This window comes from Phyllobates terribilis, unplaced genomic scaffold, assembly GCF_046119375.1.
Source record: "Phyllobates terribilis strain yellow unplaced genomic scaffold, ASM4611937v1 Scaffold_3__8_contigs__length_932513732, whole genome shotgun sequence".
NCBI classification, from domain to species: domain Eukaryota; kingdom Metazoa; phylum Chordata; class Amphibia; order Anura; family Dendrobatidae; genus Phyllobates; species Phyllobates terribilis.
This window is the reverse complement of record NW_027362763.1, coordinates 283239849-283260962: the sequence shown is the minus strand read 5'-3', so window position 1 is coordinate 283260962 and position 21114 is coordinate 283239849.

Here is a 21114-nt window from a genome sequence, read left to right as displayed (position 1 = left end):
ACACTGCTAGAAGCCCAAATATTTTTTCAGAGCTAGATGCAGAAAAAAATTATATTCAATTTGCAACCTGATGGAGGTCAGTATAGATGGACTAATAGAACAAGTCCCACACACTGCTAGAAGCCCAAATATTTTTTCAGAGCTAGATGAAGAAAAAAATTATTTTTAATTTGCAACCTTATGGAGGTCAGTATAGATGGACTAATAGAATGATGCTATGCCCAAAAGGTTTTACTTCACTATGTGCAGTAAAAAAATTGGTATTCTATACTAATGTTGAGCCACCCCCGTAGTGTTCGAGTTCGGTTCGGTTCGTCGAACACCCGTGTGTTCGCCGAACTGTTCGTCGAACACCTTCGAACACCGTTAAAACCAATTGCAGGAAACAAAAACACATAGAAACACATAGAAAACACCTTCAAAGGTGTCCAAAAGCTGACAAACTGCTCAGAAGACACAACTAACACATGGAAAAGTGACAAGTACATATAGTCATGCGAAAAGAAAAGAGGTGGAGGAGTAAAAGGAGGGGGATACACAGATATAGGCATGTCATGCCCTTCTAAAATCCAAAAAGTGAGAAGCCGACACGTTCAGTCCGCTCCTGCCTGTGCCACCTCCGTGTCGCCGGGTTTGTGCCAGAGCCGCGGTGAACCCTGACGGCCAGCCCCCCTCTCCCAATACTGGTGCCTGTCCACTGGTGGGTCGAGCGAGCACCCCTGTGGTGGAGGCAGCTCTAAGCTTTATAATTTAAATTGTCTCTCTAATTTGAATGAATACACTTTAAATCCATTTACAAGGATCTATTGGAGGGCAAGTCTCATGCCAGCAGCCGCGTAATTCCAGCTCCAGTAGCGTCCACGAAAGCTGCTGCAGTTAAAAAGCTTTTATAAGGATCGAGCTCGGCTGTCCACCGCAAGGCATCCTACTGCCAGTCCCAGCCCCTATGCCTTGGGGTGCCTCCTGATGCTCTTCACTGAGTATCCCGTGGTCCCGAAGCATTTCCTTTGAAAAAATTAAGTGTCCAAACTACAGGTGGTGTAGCTTGCTTAACAGCCGGGATAATCCGCTGACTAGCAGACACTGCTACTAGGCACAGTGTTTCCTGGGCTAGATGCAGTTAAAAATTTGTAATTAGATACTCTCGTTGGATGCTGAGAAAGAATTCCATAGAGTCTCCTGGCACGCAATATATGATTCTCTTAAAAAGCTTGGGGTAGGGGTCTAGGGGACCCTTTTATAGCCAAAATCACGGCCCTGTATCACAATACGTCACCTAGGCTGAAGATAAATGGAACTGTAGCACCCTGAGGGCTCGGTTGCTACAGAGGTATTGCACCTCACACAGAGGTGTGATATCTCACTCTCAGGTAAGGATGGAGTGTGGATCAGGACCCGACACCTGCATGCATTACACCACATTACCGTGGGGCAGGGCGACCAATATGCCTCTGAGATGGGCACGAAAGTCCCTGTCCCTGGCTGGAGTGGGGGGAGGGAACACTGAGGAAGGGAAACCCTGTAGTGCAGGAGCAGGAAGGAAGCAGTTCCTGGGTGCATTGAGAAGGGAGTATAAAAGGTGGGCACCATCTTAGTTCAGTGCAGAGAAGTCTGAGCAGAAGTGGCAGGGAGCAGGGGCTCTGCATGAGCTCTGCTCCGGAGGCGGGCCTAGTAACAGAGGCCCAGGCCTGGAAGAGGGAGAAGGAAGGAAGAGGAGCGGAGAAGGCTCCAAGAACGAGGAATGAAGGGATCCCAGGGGTGCGGACGGGCGAGTCGCCACCGCACGCCCGAATCCACCTGCGTGGAGGGGTCAGGCCAAAGGGGGAGACCGGTCCCCGAAACTAGTGGAGGCAGGAAACGACCCTCAGCTAGAAACCGGAGGCTGTGACATTTTATGTGGCGCAGCCCCTCGCTACACCCGCTAGGAAGGCACCACATAGGGTCAGGGAAACTGGCACCAAGTTTACCAAGAGGAGGCCCGAGGCAGCTGGACAGAAGGGTTGGTAAGAAAGGCCAGACAAAGGACACACAAAGGGGGTCCTGTGAAGCGCTCCAAAGTTATCTGGGAGTTGTCTGAGCCCCTCACCTGGTGAGCACAGTACGAAGTGGGCAGCCGTTACCTGCAGACGTGGTCTGGATAATAAGAACTGTGAGTAAAGGCCCTGGACTGCATCACTGAATCCGTGTCGTTACTGCTGCTGCCCTGCACCATCACCCCCATCCTCCACATACACTGCCCTGAGGCTATACTCCTCCCATGGGGAGTTATGCTACGCTCTGCTGCACCCACAACTACAGCCTCAGCGGTCTGCCCTGCAGCGGCGGTTCACTCTGACCGCAATCCACGGGTGGCGTAGTCGGACATTTAAACATCAAAACCACATAAATAGTTCCGCCACTGGTTTGACCACCCTGAGCCACGGAACCGGGTCGCCGCCACGAAGACTACAACCACCAGCATCCACCAAAAAGGGTCCGGCTCCGGTGTCCCAAGGCCCAGGGGGTGCATCAGAACATTTTCATCACCTTTCACAATCACCAATGGGACAAGGCAGGGATGTCCTCTGTCCCCTCTCTTATACATCCTAGTGACGGAGCACCTGCTCTCATCAATTCGCCATAACCCCAATATTAGGTGGATTGAGGTGGGAGGCACTGAGTACAAGTGCTCTCTATTTGCTGATGATGTCCTAGTATATATCACTCAATCACATATATCCATCCATGCTGTTATGGCTGAAATAGATCACTTTGTTACATGGTCAAATTTTAAAATCAATGCAGCGAAGTCTGAGGCCCTCGATGTCTCCCTCCCCAAATCCATATAGGATTCCATCCAGTCCAACTTTCCCTTTGCCTGGCCCTCACAGGGTATCAAATACTTAGGAATTCCTATTCATAGAGACCTCTCCCATCTATGTTATCTTAATTTTGGGCCCTTTATTGAACAACTCCATACAGACCACGGTTGGCAAGTTAGAACTGTAAGATTCACTACGTGAACCACAGGTGTTTTGTGGAAAAGCACATGTACACTGTGTTCCAAATTATTATGCAAAAAGTGTTTAGGAGTGATAAGGGAAGAATTTGTTTGTTTGTCAGTTAAACTCATTGATGGTGATGTGTGTCAGTGCTCTTTATATCACTGTAAGCAATTGCAGACACCTGTGCTAATTAGTTTGGCAGGTGTGTCCAATGAAAGGCAAGACTACTTAAGAAGGCTGTCTCACATTATTAAGCAGCCTACATTTTCTGCCAAAATGGGAAAGAAAAAGGATGTGTCGGCTGCTGAGAAGCAACAAATTGTGGAGTGTTTAGGTCAAGGCATGACTACAATCAACATTGTGCGATGATCAGGATGAAGTGTCTTGGCAATCAAGAAGTATGTAGCTGATTCACAGTACACACGTGTGCGTGCTGATAAGGGCAAATTGAGGACTCTTTCCTACAGGCAATTACGTCAGGTTAAAAGAGCAGCGGCAAAAAAGCCTTGTCATAGCAGCAGACAAGTTTTTGAAGCTGCTGGTGCCTCCAACGTCCCCCGAACAACAAGATGCAGGGTCCTTCAGAGGTTTGCAGCTGTGCATACGCCATCCTGTCGACCTCCTCTATCCACTTCACACAAGCAGAAACGGCTCCAGTGGGCCAAACATTACATGAAGACTGATTTCAAAACTGTTTTGTTCACGGATGAGTGCCGTGCAGCGCTCGATGGTCCAGATGGATGGAGTGGAGGATGGCTGGTTGATGGACACCCCACGCAAACACGGCTACAGCGCCAACAAGGAGGAAGTGGAGTAATGTTTTGGGCTGGAATCATGGGGAGAGAGATTGTTGGCCCCTTTAGGATCCCTGAAGGCGCTAAAGATGAACTCCATAATGTATGTGGATTTTCTCAAACAGCACTTCCTGCCATGGTTCAAGAAGAAGAACCGTGTATTTCACAGCAAGATCATTTTTTTGCATGATAATGCACCATCTCATGCTGCACATAAAACATCTGCATCTCTGGCTGATATGGGCATAAAAGGGGACAAACTTATGGTGTGACCCCCATGCTCCCCTGACCTCTACCCCATTCAGAACCTCTGGAGCATCATCAAAAGGAGTGTCTATGATGGCGGGAGGCAGTTCACATCTAAGCAACAGCTCTGGGAGGGTATTCTGTCCTCATGCAAAACAATTGAAGCAGAAACCATCCAAAACCTGACAAATTCAATGGACGAGAGAGTTCAGAAGCTCCTTTCGAACAAGGGGTCCTATGTGAAAATGTAACATCACCTAGAATAAAGTTTTGAGTTGAAAACTGTTTGATTTCAGTTTCTAATAACCTGCTAATGCTTATAATTTCAAAAATGACCATTTTTTGCGTCTTTATTAAAATGAAAAGGTTGATCGAAAAGTTTGGGGGATCTAAGAGTGTGGCAACCCAGTAGTCATGATTACTTCGAATTCTGACAATATGAGGGTCATGTTGCAGGTAGTGCAGCAAGAAGGCACTTATGTGTCTTGCGCATCTCGGAGCCCCAAGGTTATTTTCCGGGCTAGATGCAGCTAAAAATTATTATTAATTTTAAATCTGGTGGAGCTTAGTATAGATGGCCTAATAAGATCAGTGCTGCACACTGCTACAAAGCCCAAATTATTTTCCAGTCAAGATACAGATAAACATGATTAGTAATTTTAAATCTGGTGGAGCTTATTATAGATGGCCTAATAGAATCAGTGCTGCACACTGCTACAAAGCCCAAATTATTTTCCAGCCAAGATACAGATAAACATGATTAGTAATTTGAAAGCTTAAAACGGTTGGTAGGGTGATTTTAACCAATCATCAAGCTTTTACTCTCCCCAGGATGACACATGGGTAGAAAAGTTGTTTCGGATCCATGATTTGTTCATCTTTATGAACGTGAGTCTGTCTACATTATCAGTGGAGAGCCGCGTGCGCTTATCTGTCAGCACACCACCAGCAGCGCTGAACACACGTTCAGACAGAACGCTGGCTGCGGGGCATGACAAGATCTCCAAGGCGTAAGTGGCTAGCTCCGGCCATTTATCCAGATTGGAAGCCCAAAAAGAGCAAGGGTCCAGTGACACAGTCATGGCTTCAATGTTTACTTGGAAATACTCCTGTACCATCGTCTCTAGGCGTTGACTATGTGTCAGACTTCTTGTCTCCTGTGGCCTTGCAAAGGATGGGCTAAAAAAGTGGTGAAATGATTCCGCAAAATTGATGTTACCAGCAGATACTGTGGTTCTGTTACGGTTTGAGTGCTGAACACTTGACGGTCCCATGGTTGGCAAGTGGGAACTGTGAGATTCACTACGTGCACCACTGGTGTTTTGTGGAAAAGCACATGTAAGATTCTGCAACAGTCTCTGCTGATACTCCTGCATGCGTGCATCCCTTTCTATGGCAGGAATAATTTCTGCAAATTTACTTTTGTACCGGGGATCTAACAATTTGGCAACCCAGTAGTCAGGATTATTTCTAATTCTCACAATTCGAGGGTCATGTTGCAGGTAGTGCAGCAAGAAGGCACTCATGTGTGTTGCGCATCCAGGAGCACCAAGTCCCTGTTGTGTTGGTGGCGAGGTAACAATCATGATTCCTTCCTCTGTCCTCTCCCCCCAACCTCGCACAACAGAAATGTGATCAAGGTCTCCCTCATCTGATGAGTCTTCCATCAGTTCGTCCTCCACTTCTTCCTGGGCTCCTGCACCTTCCTCACTAGTTTGGCTGCTACCATGCGCCCTGGTAAAACCATCTCCCCCACCCTCACATGCCTGCCGCCTTGGTGCTGCCGACCGTCTGGACCTTGCAGATGTTAGCCCTTCCGCATACAACTCCTCCTCCTCTACTTCCTCCACCTCCTCTTGTGCCACCACCTGACTCCGAATTCTGTTTAACATGTGCTCCAGCATGTAAATCACCGGAATAGTCATGCTGATAATGGCATCGTCAGCACTAAACATCTTCGTCGCCATTTCAAAACTGTGCAGAAGGGTGCATATATCCCTGATCTGAGACCACTCCTCCAGCGTGATTTGCCCCACCTCTGGATCTCATTGGCCCAGGCTATACGTCAGAACTTATTGCACCAGGGCTTGTCGGTGCTGCCACAGTCGCTGCAACATGTGCAGAGTTGAATTCCACTGGGTAGGCACATCGCATTTTAGCCGGTGAAGTGGCAGGCCCAACGACTTCTGTAGAGATGTAAGTCGCTGAGCTGCGGGATGCGAACGGCGGAAGTGAGCACACAGTGACCGTGCCCTCTGCAGAAGGCCATCTAGTCTGGGATAGTGGGCTAAAAATTGCTGGACAACCAGGTTCAACATGTGAGCCATACAAGGCACGTGTGTGACATTGCCCCGGCAAAGGGCCACACCCAGGTTTGCAGCATTGTCGCACACGGCCTTCCCTGGTTTCAGGTCCAGTGGAGACAACCATTCATGAAATTGGTTCTCCAGAGCTGACCACAACTCCTCAGCTGTGTGACTCACATTTCCCAGTCATTTCAAAGTAAAAACCGCCTGATGACGTTGAGCCCTACTGCCAGCATAGTAAGGAGGTGTGCAGGATCCCTTCTGCGCAGTTAGAAAGCTTGTGGCATGACCAGACAGGCTTTGGGTGCAGGTGGAAGACCGAGAGAAGGTTGAGGAACTTTGAGATAAAGAGGATTGACGCACAACTCGTGGGGACGGCAAGACTTGGACAGCAGCCCCTTGTCCTGCTGTCACCATAGTTACCCAGTGCCCAGTCAGCGACATTTAACGCCCCTGTCCATGCCTACTCGTCCAAGTGTCTGTGGTGAAATGCACCCTGTCACACACAGAGTTTCTCAAAGAAGCGGTGATGTTGTGTGTGACATGCTGGTGGAGCGCAGGCACACCTTTCTTTGAGAAGTAGTGCCGACTGGGCATCTGGTACTGGGGCACTGCGACGGACATAAGGTCTCGAAAATCCTCTGTGTCCACCAGGCGGAAAGGCAGCATTTCTGTAGCCAAGAGCTTGCAGATGGTGAAGTTCAACCTCTTAGCTTTCTCATGGCTAGGAGGAAATGGTCTTTTACTTGTCCACATCTGAGGGACCGAGGGCTGGCTATTGTTCTTAGACGGGGTTGATAAGGGTGTCCCCGGCAAACTGCCGGTCTGTGAGGAAGATGCAGGCGGACATGTTAGGTTGCCTTGATCCAAAGGTGGTGCTATTGATGTCGGACAGCGCTCAACACCAGCTGGTGTTACCACCTCCAAAGAAAATGATGAACTGCCAATCACGCTGGCTGTTGCGGGTAAAGAGGTGGCAGGTCTGCGCCCCAAAACAGGTGTGACTGCTGTCCCCCCAGTCACAGAGGATGAAGAGGCCGCGGATGCACAAGATATGGCAGACGGTGGTTTGCCCGGCCGGCTAGGCCGCATTGTAGCACACTGAGCTTCCCACTGCAACTTATGCTTTATGTCCATGTGCCGGTTCATGCATGAAGTACTCAAACTATGTATTTTTTGGCCTCTACTTAGCTTTTGCTGACAAATGTTACAGATAACACGAGTTGGGTCATCTTTATCGATCTGAAAAAATGCCCAGGCTATGCAAGGCTTAGCACCCATGCGACCTGAAGAGCCACCACGACTTGTGGTGAGAGGCAGAGTTGTGTTTGAGGATGCAGTTGTTGACGTGCTTCCAGTACTACGTCTCTGTCCAGGAAGGCACAACCTGACCTCGTCGTCACTAGCTTCTTCCTCCACCTCCTCTGCTGACCTCATCTCTTGGCTGACTGTGGGTTGACAGTAAGTGGGATCTCCAACCTCATCATCATCACCCTGTGCGTTATCACACCCGTCGTCCTCAGAGCCAACCTGTTCCTGCCCTGACAAAAAACTAAAGTTGTCGCTCCAATCAGGTATTTGAGTCTCATCATCGTCTTCCTCATTGTCTCCACCAACAGGAGTTACAGTTTGGGAATGAGGGTCTACATTATGGTCAGAACCTTCTGCGTCTGGTCCTGGATCTGACTCATAAAGATTCTGGGCATCAGTGCAGATCATTTCCTCGTCTGGATTCACAGAAGCACTGGAGTCGACCTCTGATTCCCAGGCTATAGTATGAGTAAACAGCTCTGCAGACTCAACCATCTGTTCTACCTCATACTCAGACGGGCAGCTGGAGATTTGGGAGCTGTGAGGAAGCAAGTGCGATTGGGGTGACACCTTTGAGGACTGGAGTATTTGTGATGTTGAAGTTGATGTGGAGGAGAGCCCACTTAAAGGAGCACTTGATATCCGTTGAAGCCCCTGCTGTTTTTGTGCCTCATCTGGAATTTGTAGCGATTGGCGTGGCCGTAAGAAAGGGATCTTATCACATTGTCCGCTAAAAGAAGTAGACATTTTAGTTTGGCTGGAAGATGGTCTTTCTTCTGCAGATGTTACTGATGCTTTAACACCTACCCCACGGACGAAACCTTTTTTACCCTTCCCAACATGCCTATTCCCCTTTCCACCAGCAGCAGGCCTTTTTCCACTCATTTTGGTGGTTAACTAATTCACAACTCTAGAGTTGTTTGCACAAAAAAACAATGGATGGGAACCGAGCAGAGCTGAGTGGCCAAACTGTGGTATTAGGCCAAAACTATTGGCTGGGTTAGATGCAGAAAAAAATTAAATTCAATTTGCAACCTGATGGAGGCCAGTATAGATGGACTAATAGACCAAGTCCCACACACTGCTAGAAGCCCAAATATTTTTTCAGAGGTAGATGCAGAAAAAAATTGTATTCAGTTTGCAACCTGATGGAGGTCAGTATAGATGGACTAATAGAACAAGTCCTACACACAGCTAGAAGCCCAAATATTTTTTCAGAGGTAGATCCAAAAAAATATATATTCAGTTTGCAACGTGATGGAGGTCAGTATAGATGGACTAATAGAGAAAGTCCCACACACTGCTAGAAGGCCAAATATTTTTTCAGAGCTAGATGCAGACAAAAAATTATTTTTAATTTGCAACCTGATGGAGGTCAGTATAGATGGACTAATAGAGAAAGTCCCACACACTGCTAGAAGGCCAAATATTTTTTCAGAGCTAGATGCAGATATAAATTATTTTTAATTTGCAACCTGATGGAGGTCAGTATAGATGGACTAATAGAGAAAGTACCACACACTGCTGGAAGGCCAAATATTTTTTCAGAGCTAGATGCGGAAAAAAATTATATTCAGTTTGCAACCTGATGGAGGTCAGTATAGATGGACTAATAGAACAAGTCCCACACACAGCTAGAAGGCCAAATATTTTTTCAGAGGTAGATGCAGATAAATATTATTTTAATTTGCAGCCTGTTGGAGGTCAGTATAGATGGACTAATAGAGAAAGTCCCACACACTGCTAGAAGGCCAAATATTTTTTCAGAGCTAGATGCAGACAAAAAATTATTTTTAATTTGCAACCTGATGGAGGTCAGTATAGATGGACTAATAGAGAAAGTCCCACACACTGCTAGAAGGCCAAATATTTTTTCAGAGCTAGATGCAGATATAAATTATTTTTAATTTGCAACCTGATGGAGGTCAGTATAGATGGACTAATAGAGAAAGTCCCACACACTGTTAGAAGGCCAAATATTTTTTCAGAGCTAGATGCAGAAAAAAATTATATTCAGTTTGCAACCTGATGGAGGTCAGTATAGATGGACTAATAGAACAAGTCTCACACACAGCTAGAAGGCCAAATATTTTTTCAGAGGTAGATGCAGATAAAAATTATTTTTAATTTGCAACCTGATGGAGGTCAGTATAGATGGACTAATAGAGAAAGTCCCACACACTGCTAGAAGGCCAAATATTTTTTCAGAGCTAGATGCAGACAAAAAATTATTTTGAATTTGCAACCTGATGGAGGTCAGTATAGATGTACTAATAGAGAAAGTCCCACACACTGCTAGAAGGCCAAATATTTTTTTAGAGCTAGATGCAGACAAAAAATTATTTTTAATTTGCAACCTGATGGAGGTCAGTATAGATGGACTAATAGAGAATGTCCCACACACTGCTAGAAGGCCAAATATTTTTTCAGAGCTAGATGCAGATAAAAATTATTTTTAATTTGCAACCTGATGGAGGTCAGTATAGATGGACTAATAGAGAAAGTCCCACACACTGCTAGAAGGCCAAATATTTTTTCAGAGCTAGATGCAGAAAAAAATTATATTCAGTTTGCAACCTGATGGAGGTCAGTATAGATGGACTAATAGAACAAGTCCCACACACAGCTAGAAGCCCAAATATTTTTTCAGAGGTAGATGCAGATAAAAATTATTTTTAATTTGCAACCTGATGGAGGTCAGTATAGATGGACTAATAGAGAAAGTCCCACACACTGCTAGAAGGCCAAATATTTTTTCAGAGCTAGATGCAGACGAAAAATTATTTTGAATTTGCAGCGTGATGGAGGTCAGTATAGATGGACTAATAGAACAAGGCCCACACAGTGCTAGAAGGCCAAATATTTTTTCAGAGCTAGATGCAGAAAAATATTATATTCAGTTTGCAACCTGATGGAGGTCAGTTTAGATGGACTAATAGAACAAGTCCCACACACTGCTAGAAGCCCAAATATTTTTTCACAGCTAGATGCACAAAAAAAATTATATTCAATTTGCAACCTGATGGAGGTCAGTATAGATGGACTAATAGAATGATGCTATGCCCAAAAGATTTTACTTCACTAGGTGCAGTAAAAAAATTGGTATTCTATACACAGGTGGTATATCTTGCAACACAGATAGGCTACTCCACTGACTAACACACTCTGCAATAGGCCAAAAAGGATTAGCTTTGCTAGATTCAGCCAAATGCTGTGAAAAAAACTTGCACAGCACTGGCACAGACCTGCCTGGCAAAAACTGATAGGAACTGATGTAACCTAGTCCTGAAAAGGACTGCAATTACAATTAGTCTTTACTCCCACAATCTATCTATTTAAGAGCACAGACCTGCCTGATAAAAGTCGTAGGAAATGCTGTAACCTAGTCCTTAAAAGGACTGCAATCACAACTATTCCCTACTCCCAAGCTATCTGTAGATTTGTGCGAAAATTGGCTTGAAATTAAAAAGGTATAGCGCACACAGCAACAGCGGTGCCGTCTAACACGCAGCTTCAGCAGTGAGAAAATGGTGGCGACTGGGAAAATGGCTTGGTCTTATAGGGCAAGGACATGTGACATACACTGCCAATGACACATGCCCTTGCTTGTGTGAAAAAAAGCACTACGCTCCGTGTGTGCGCTGCTGATAGGCTGACAGATTGCACCTCCCCACTGTAAATGCGGGAAAGAGAAAAAAAAATGGAGATCTTCATTATTCCTGCAGAGATCCATCCCCTGCCCCTCCCCCCACCCCGCTGTACACTCAAACTGCGTATTAACATTAATTTTCATCATTACTGAGAAAAAATCCAGTTATGATTTTGGTGCACGAACAGTTATCGAACATAACCTCGAACAGCCGAATTTTCTCAAATCGTTCGTGTTCGCCGAACGGCTCGAGCACCGCCCAAAACAGCTCGAATTTGAGATTGGCGAACAGTTCGAGTCGAACAACGCTCATCTCTATTCTATACACAGGTGGTGTAGCTTGCAACACAGATAGGCTACTCCACTGACTAACACATTCTGCAATAGGCCAAAAAGGATTAGCTTTGCTAGATTTACCCAAATGCTGTGAAAAAAACTTGCACAGCACTGGCACAGACCTGCCTGGCAAAAACTGATAGGAACTGATGTAACTTAGTCCTGAAAAGGACTGCAATTACAATTAGTCTTTACTCCCACAATCTATCTATTTAAGAGCACAGACCTGCCTGATAAAAGCCGTAGGAAATGCTGTAACCTAGTCCTTAAAAGGACTGCAATCACAACTATTCCCTACTCCCAAGCTATCTGTAGATTTGTGCGAAAATTGGCTTGAAATTAAAAAGGTATAGTGCACACAGCAACAGCGGTGCCGTCTAACACGCAGCTGCAGCAGTGAGAAAATGGTGGCGACGGGGAAAATGGCTTGGTCTTATAGGGCAAGGACATGTGACATACACTGCCAATGACACATGCCCTTGCTTGTGTGAAAAAAAGCACTACGCTCCGTGTGTGCGCTGCTGATAGGCTGACAGATTGCACCTCCCCACTGTAAATGCGGGAAAGAGAAAAAAAAATGGAGATCTTCATTATTCCTGCAGAGATCCATCCCCTGCCCCTTCCCCCACCCCGCTGTACACTCAAACTGCGTATTAACATTAATTTTCATCATTACTGAGAAAAAATCCAGTTATGATTTTGGTGCACGAACAGTTATCGAACATAACCTCGAACAGCCGAATTTTTCTCAAATCGTTCGTGTTTGCCGATCGGCTCGAACACCGCCCAAAACAGCTCGAATTTGAGATTGGCGAACAGTTCGAGTTGAACAACGCTCATCTCTATTCTATACACAGGTGGTGTAGCTTGCAACACAGATAGGCTACTCCACTGACTAACACACTCTGCAATAGGCCAAAAAGGATTAGCTTTGCTAGATTTAGCCAAATGCTGTGAAAAAAACTTGCACAGCACTGGCACAGACCTGCCTGGCAAAAACTGATAGGAACTGATGTAACTTAGTCCTGAAAAGGACTGCAATTACAATTAGTCTTTACTCCCAACCTATCTATTTAAGAACACAGACCTGCCTGATAAAAGTCGTAGGAAATGCTGTAACCTAGTCCTTAAAAGGACTGAAATCACAACACTTCCCTACTCCCAAGCTATCTGTAGATTTGTGCGAAAATTGGCTTGAAATTAACACGGTATAGCGCACACAGCAACAGCGGTGCCGTCTAACACGCAGCTGCAGCAGTGAGAAAATGGTGGCGACTGGGAAAATGGCTTTGTCTTATAGGGCAAGGACATGTGACATACACTGCCAATGACACATGCCCTTGCTTGTGTGAAAAAAAGCAGTTCGCTCCGTGTGTGCTCTGCTGATAGGCTGACAGATTGCACCTCCCCACTGTAAATGCGGGAAAGAGAAAAAAAAATGGAGATCTTCATTATTCCTGCAGAGATCCATCCCCTGCCCCTCCCCCCACCCCGCTGAACACTCAAACTGCGTATTAACATTAATTTCCAGCATTACTGAGAAAAAATCCAGTTATGATTTTGGTGCATGAACAGTTATCGAACATAACTGAATTTTTTTCAAATTGTTCGTGTTCGCCGAACGGCTCGAACACCGCCCAAAACAGCTCGAATTTGAGATTGGCGAACAGTTCGAGTCGAACAACGCTCATCTCTACTCAACACTAGTCCTCAATTCAACTCCGTTACGCCATAATTATCAAATGTTGCACCTAAATAATAAATTTGGCACAGCTTATGCCAATGCAACTTTTAAGCACATTTGATCCATTTCTAAATGTTAGACCAATGTGTCAAATATTGCACAATAATATTGAATTTTGCACAAATAGCGATTTTTTATACATTCTGAAAATTGAGTTTGCATCACAAATGTACTTATGTTCACAGATATGACCTGTCTACTTTGTGGCGACTTTTATATAGAAAAGCATGGCGTACTTCAGACCAAAAGACTAACCACAGCCTCTTTTCTTGGCATTTTTAAGTTTTATCATAGATACTAAAAATCATTTATAAAATAGCACAAAACATTGATAAATGTTGTGGACATATTACCAACAAGGAGATATTACAAATTGTATAACATTTTGAGTGCAAGTGCAACAATAAATCTCTCTCATTATTTAGTGCAATCTATTTTTGCTTGTTATCAGGGTATTCATATAATTTTTCTTGTTTGAGTATGCATAGATCCAAAATTCTAACGTAATTAGTATAATATACAGTACCTCAATTTCTTTTAGAAACTTTGTTGCAAAGAGTAAAAAGAAAAATCTGTCTGCCTGCTGCCACCACTAGAGGGAGCCTTAGAGATTAGTGAGGAAATATTTATTAAAAGTAATCTGTCTGATTTATCCCCCCCAAACTGTTTATATGGTCATGCTTCTATCTGAAAGATATTGTCATCCACACATTTACTTATGCAATCTTTTGATCCCTGACTACAAAACTGCTGTTTTATTTAATATGTAAATGATGTTTAAATGCTCTGGTTATGATATTAGCACTTCCCAAGCCTTTTCCTGTATTTCCTGCTCAGCCCCACTTTCCTCTACTTGACTGACAGCTCAATGGCTTGATCATACAGTCTGTGAACTGTCAGTCAAATAAAAGAAAATGGGGCTAAATGGGGAACATTGCCAAGGAGGCATAGGCTTGGTAAGTGCTTTGACACACCTAGAGAATGTAAGCATCATTTCATATGAATAAAAAAAGAGTTTTTTCAGTCAGGAAGTAAAAACTGGGTGGTGAGGGTGGATTGTTCTGGTAGATTTCCTTGAAAGGGATCCTGACAGCCAATACATGTTGCCTGATCCATGGGCAGCACGCATCAGGCACTGGCTGTAAGATTTCTATTATATATGCTGCGGCATTTCAGAGGTAAAAACTTAGTTTAAGAGCTGCCTGGCATAGTACTCGAGTGTACGAAGTAACTTGTCTTGTATGATACTCACATATGGTTAAGAATTGAGACCACCATTAATCTTTGTTAAGTATCCAATGCCTTTGGCTGTAAAACAACCCCATATCATCAGGCTTCCTCCACTAAATTTGACAATTCCTTCAATTTCTCGATTCACTTTTCCCCTTGTTTCTTCCAGACTCATTTGCACCCATAATAGCCTAGTCTATTGACTTTCGTCTCATCGCTCCAAATCACCCATTTCCAATCCTCTGCTGTCCACTTTTCATACTTTTTTTTTTAAACTCAAGCCGATGTTTCTTATGACGATATTGAAGTTGAGGCTTTTTCACATTTTTTCCAGCCACCGTTCCTTTACTTGTGTAATGTTACGCTCGCGCTCGGACTGACTGGCGTGAGCTTGATTAGTGATCCCACTGTACCATGAACCGAGGAGTGCCTGGAGGGGCGTAACTAAGTATCAACTCGGTCTGACTAAGGTCACACGGCGGCTCAGTCGACTCCGTGAACCAGGGAGGAACCGAGCAGAGGGACCAGGTGCTACTCCAGGTCAGACTCCAGTCACAGTTGTTGACCCACACCGGGGAATGAAGGAACAGGCAGGTTAGGATGGCATACAGACAGGTGGGTAATGGCTGGCACGGCTGGCATGCAGACAGGTGGGCACTGGCAGGCATGGCTGGTATGCAGACAGGTGGGCACTGGCAGGCACGGCTGGTATGCAGACAGGCGGGTACTGGCAGGTAGGAGCGCAGGCAGGATGGGGACCAGTACAGACTGGGATACAGGAATGGAGCCGCAGGTTCGGTAGACAGCAGAACAGAGAGAAACCGCAGGTGTGGTGAACAAGCAGAGCAGAACCGCCGGAGCGGCAAACAAGCAGAGCGGAGCAAAACCGCAGGTGCGGTGAACAAGCAGAGCGGAAAAGCAGGTGCAGTGAGCAAGCAGAGCGGAGCAAAACCTCAGGTACGGTGAACAAGCAGAGCGGAACTAAACCGCAGGTGCAGTGAACAAGCAGAGCGGAGCAAAACCGCAGGTGCGGTGAACAAGCAGAGCGGAGCAAAACCGCAGGTGCGGTGAACAAGCAGAGCGGAGCGGAGCAGAAGGTGCAGGCAGACAGGACAGGGCTCTGTTCACATGGAACAGACTGGAAAATACAGGAAGATGGTTAGAACACAGGAGGTAGATACCGTGGAAGGGAAAGGGAACAAGCAGAACCAGATACACACAAGGTACTTACAATGAAGTAGCGAGTGGACACAAAACTCACAAACAGAAGTACAGAGACAACGAGTTGAAGTTAGGTGCAGGTTCAGACACTGCAGGAAAAGGGAAGGTTCGGACATAGAGACAAATAGGAAATGGGCTAGGACATTGTTCAAACAGGAACTGAACCGGGAACAAGATACAGGAACGAGCCTGGGAACTCAGCCCCCACGGTGGCGGAAACAGACTAGAAGTCAGAGATACAGGTAGCGGCCCTGAGTACTCAGCCACAGGGTGGCAGAAACTGACTAGAAGTCACAGGCACAGGTAGAGGCCCTGGGTACTCAGCCCCCAGGGTGGCAGACAGACTAGAGTCAGGACAGGACCTGGCAACTCACAGTTGCACAGAACAGACTGTAAGAAAGTGCTGCTCAGGCACCTCCTACTGAGTGGAGGGGGTTTAAGTATCCAGTGCCTCACAGCAATAGGCTGGGGACGCATTAGGACTGTGCACACTGTAGCTTTAAGAATCAGAAAGCAACAGCACTGACGCCCTAAGCGAGCAGACAAGAGACATACAAACAGCAGGTACTGGAGCAAAAGTGTGCAGCCTGGCCTGAAAGGTAAGATTGCGGTCTTGCATGGTGGGAGATGGTAAGCCATACAAGCACGCCGCCAGGGATGTTACATGTAACATGGTTCGCACAGTGCTTACAGGGCTATCTGTGATCTCACTATTACGAAGCATACAAGTCACCTCCACTACTGTGCTTGTCACGCCAGAACTGATAAACCTTGTGATGAGCCAACTTGTTGACTCCAATATTTTGCCTGGACGTCCGCTTCTTGGCTTTTGAATGGATGGATGGACTTCCTTTTTTAATTCTTCCAACTGTCATGGCACTCACATGATGCAGTTTAACAATTTTCTTTGGCGAGAGACCGCTATTGATTAGCTAGATGATGCTCTCTTTTCCTGGGAAATCTTCTTCATGGCTGCTCCTCGATTCGAACAAGTGACCTTTCACTTAGAAATCAACCTAATAACACACAAAGCTATAGGGAATGTGAGAACAGGTTGTAATGTGTAGTATGCAGGAAGAAAAATATTTTTCCACCACCAGGAGCAAAACAGTTACAATGCAGTGACATAACAAGAATCTACATAAATAATCATATGCTAAATAGTTGCAAGTTAAATTTATGTATGAGATAGCCAAGACAATTGTTTATAAAATGATGTTAGTCTCACGTTAGTCTCTCTGGCCTGGGTGTATATATACCTGGTGTTCTGAGAGGGAGTCGCCGGCTATATCCATTTCTACTTGTGAAGCTTAGCAGGAGCAGTAGTTCTGGAGCTTGATGCAGTGTCCTTATTTGGAGTTCATCAGAAGCTAAGCCATATCCTCTGTTTTGTCCACCCTTCTTGTCTATAGAGTTTAGTGGAGGTTGACTAGTGCTCATCTCCTTCCATCTCTAGCCATAGCCATAAGCCAGGGAGAGTAGGGTGAGGCGATTGCTGAGGAGGCAATATAGAGACGATAGTTGAGACAGGGTGATGCTAGACCAGACTATAAGGTCTCCACTTCTCCCTTTCCCTAATGTCTGGGCTCCCTTTCCCTTTTCCCTCTGTGTTACACTAAGTCTTCCCCACACCTGGAGTGACATTATAGCCGGCTGAGCACATTTTGAAAAGGAAAAAAAAAAAAAGGGAACTGACATTTTGTTTATTTTCTTTGTGTGTTTTTGGGTGTGCACTTTTTTTTCCTTTCTCCCTTTGGTATGGGTTCAGTTTCAGAGCTCGCAGAGCAGTTCCGCTGTCTGTCTCTGGAGGTGAATGACCTCCGCTGTGAGGTTCAGCAGAAGCATTAGCAGTTACAGGTCACCAATATGGGGGTCTCTGCAGGGAGGCCTGTCCAGCCTGAACCCAAGGTTGCCCTTCAGGACAGGTTTTCAGGAGGTAGGGACAAGTTTTTTGTGTTTAAAGAGGCATGCAAATTGTATTTTAACTTTGTCCCTACTCCTCTGGTAATGAGGACCAACGGGTTGATATTGTTTTCTCTCTATTGCAGGGCGATCCTCAGTCATGGGCGTTTTCGTTATCGCATGACTCGGTTTGTCTCCAATCTGTGGAGGGTTTTTTCTGAGCTCTGGCCCTCATCTATGATGACCCTCACCGAGTCGCCTTGGCTGAGTCTAGGCTACGTCACCTTCAGCAGGGGTTTAGGTCAGTGGAAACATACAGGTCGGAATTCCGTAGATGGGCAATGGATTCCAAATGGAATGACTCAGCCCTTAAAAGTCAATTTTGTGAGGGGCTTACTGAAAGGTTGAAAGATGCCTTGGCTGTATCTGAAACTCCTCAGTCCTTGGCTTGCCATGTCTTTGGCCACACGTCTTGATAGACACCTTCGGGATAGACTGGTGTGACCACCTTCTTCGGGGGCTTCTTGCCGGGGTTGTGTACCTCTGCCAGGGGAGCGGTCTGGGGGTGAACCAGTACTGGGGGAGGTGGAGGAACCCATGCAGTTAAGGGGTGTCTCTACATCATGCATCTCCCTGGAGATTCGCAAGAAAAATGGCGTTTGTTTTTTTGTGAAAAATGGGACACTTTGTTGGGACCTGTCCTTCAATTCCTAAACAAAAGGATACTCAATTAACTCTCGGTAGTCTGGAGTTGGATAAACAATGGGTGCATTTGTGGCCAAACTGCAGTTCCCGCTTTGTCCTGACAGCAGAAGTGGTGCTAGAGAGCAAAATCAAGAAAATTCTGTGTTTGTTGACAGTGGAGCCGGAGTCAGCATGGTGGATGCTGAGTTTGTGAAAACTCATGGTCTTGCTTGCTGTGCTTTAGCTGAACCTATTCCCATCTTTGCTATTGACTCGGCACCACTTGCACACAAAGCATTTCTCAAATTGTACATAATGTAAAACTGAGGGTGGGGTCAGTTCATTGTGAAATCATGACTTGCTATGTTCTGGACAATCTTCCTACTCTGATTGTCTTGGGTACACCTTGGCTTGTTAAACATAATCCCTTGGTGGATTGGTAAACTGGGGAGATTATTGAGTGGGGAGATTACTGCCAATAAGAACTGTCTAGATATTTCCATTGCTACTGTCTCTACGGAAATATTACCTGCTTTTCTGTCTGGTTTTGAGGACTTTTTTTTCTGAGAAGGGTGTCAGGATTTGTCTCCTCATCATGCTTATGACTGTCCTAATAACCTGACCCCCGAAGCTAAACTACCGAAGTCCAGACTATATAATCTTTCTGGCCCTGAGAGACAAGCCATGACGGGTTATATTGCGGAAAGTCTGGAGAAGGGAAATATCAGACCCTCATCTTTGCCCGTGGCAGCAGGGTTCTACTTTGCGAAGAAAAAAGATGGCCGTCTACTTCCCTGTTTAGATTTCCGGGAATTAAATCAAATTACCTTCTGTGATCCATATTCTTTTCCTCTGATTCCTGATTTGTTTAGCCATGTTGTGGGAGCTATGGTATTCTCCAAGTTGTATTTAAGGGGAGCCTACAATCTGGTTAGAATCAGAGAAGAGGATGAATGGAACGCAGCGTTCAATACCCGGAAGGACATTTCGAGAGTCAGTTTATGCCTTTTGGTTTGACCAATGCACCTGCGGTATCCCAGCATTTCATAAATGATATTTTTCATCATTTGGTAGGGAGGTTTGTGGTGGTCTATATGGACGATATTTTTGCTTATTCACCTGATTTTGAGACTCATCGGGGGCATGTTAAGCAGGTGCTCCAGATATTAAGGGATAACAAACTTTATGCCAAACAAAGAAAAATGTGTTTTCGCTTTTCAGGAGGTGCAGTTTTTGGGGTACTTGTTGTCATCTTCAGGTTTTCGGATGGATGCGGTGAAGATCCGTGCAGTTCTTGACTGGGAGCGTCCCAAGAACCTGAAGGTTCTACAATGTTTTCTGGTCTTTACTAGTGTTGAGCGAACATGCTCGACACTGCTCGGTACTCGCCCGAGCATCACGCTACTCGGGATGTTCGGCGAGCACCGAGCATTTCCGGGTTACCCGGGCGGGAGCTCGGGTCTCCGCCCTGCATGTTTGGCGCTCTTTACAGAGCCAATGAACATGCAGGGATTGCCAGCCAGTCACTGTAATGCCGCAGCCATGTTGTTTGTGGGCATTACAGTGATTGGCTGGCCGCACAGCGTCACCTCGAGTATTTAAAAAAGGGCACCGCCATCTTGGACACAGTCGCTCCGGATCAGACAGTGTAGGGACAGCGCTGCTGATTTAGGGAGAGATATATCCTGCAAAATAGTTAGTGTAGGGTCTGTAAAGGCTGCCAGATCAAACAAACAGTCCTTCTCAGGACTAATATCCATCCCAGGTATATCAGGCAGGCAGGCAGGCTGTATAGGAGACACAGTGGTTATACCAGCAAACGCTGCATTACAGTCCTGTGTGCTGCTTCTGTTGCTGAAATTGCTGGACTTAGCTCCAGGTCCCGGGGGCCAGGAAAAATCCTTTTTTTTAATCTAAATCCTCTTTTTTTTCCCTCCTTCACAATGTACAAATACCCATCTTATTAACCTTTTGGTGCCCACCCCCCAAAAAAAAAAAGTGTGCCTCTGATTTTTCAGACACAAATATATCTGTTGAAAATAGTCTGGTGTAGGCCAGAGAAATAGAAGTGTGGTTTTGCAGTTCTATGGGCCATTTGTATCTAAAAAAAACAGTTTGAGTGTGTCGCTCTCTGTTCAGCCGCAAATATATATATATTTTAAAAAGCCTGGTATACACCAGTAAATTATTACTGTGGTTTAGATGTTCCACGGTAAAACATCTCTATTTTCCTGTTTTTCGCATTTTTTGCTGTATAAATATAATGATAGTGTCTTCCTGATTTTTCAGACACAAATATATCTGTTGAAAATAGTCTTGTGTCTGCCAGAGAGACAGAAGTGTGCTTTTGCTGTTCCACGGTAAAAAATCTCTATTATCCTGCTTTTTGCATTTTTTGCTGTAAAAAAAAAAAAAATAGTGTCTCCCTGATTTTTCAGACACAAATATATCTGTTGAAAATAGTCTGGTGTAGGCCCGAGAAATACAAGTGTGGTTTTGCAGTTCCACGGTACAAACCTCTGTATTATCCACTTTTGGGCCATTTGTATCTAAAAAAAACAGTTTGAGTGTGTCGCTCATTGTTCAGCCGCAAATATATATATATTTTAAAAAGCCTGGTATACACCAGTAAATTATTACTGTGGTTTTGATGTTCCACGGTAAAACAACTCTATTACCCTGTTTTTGGCATTTTTTGCTGTATAAA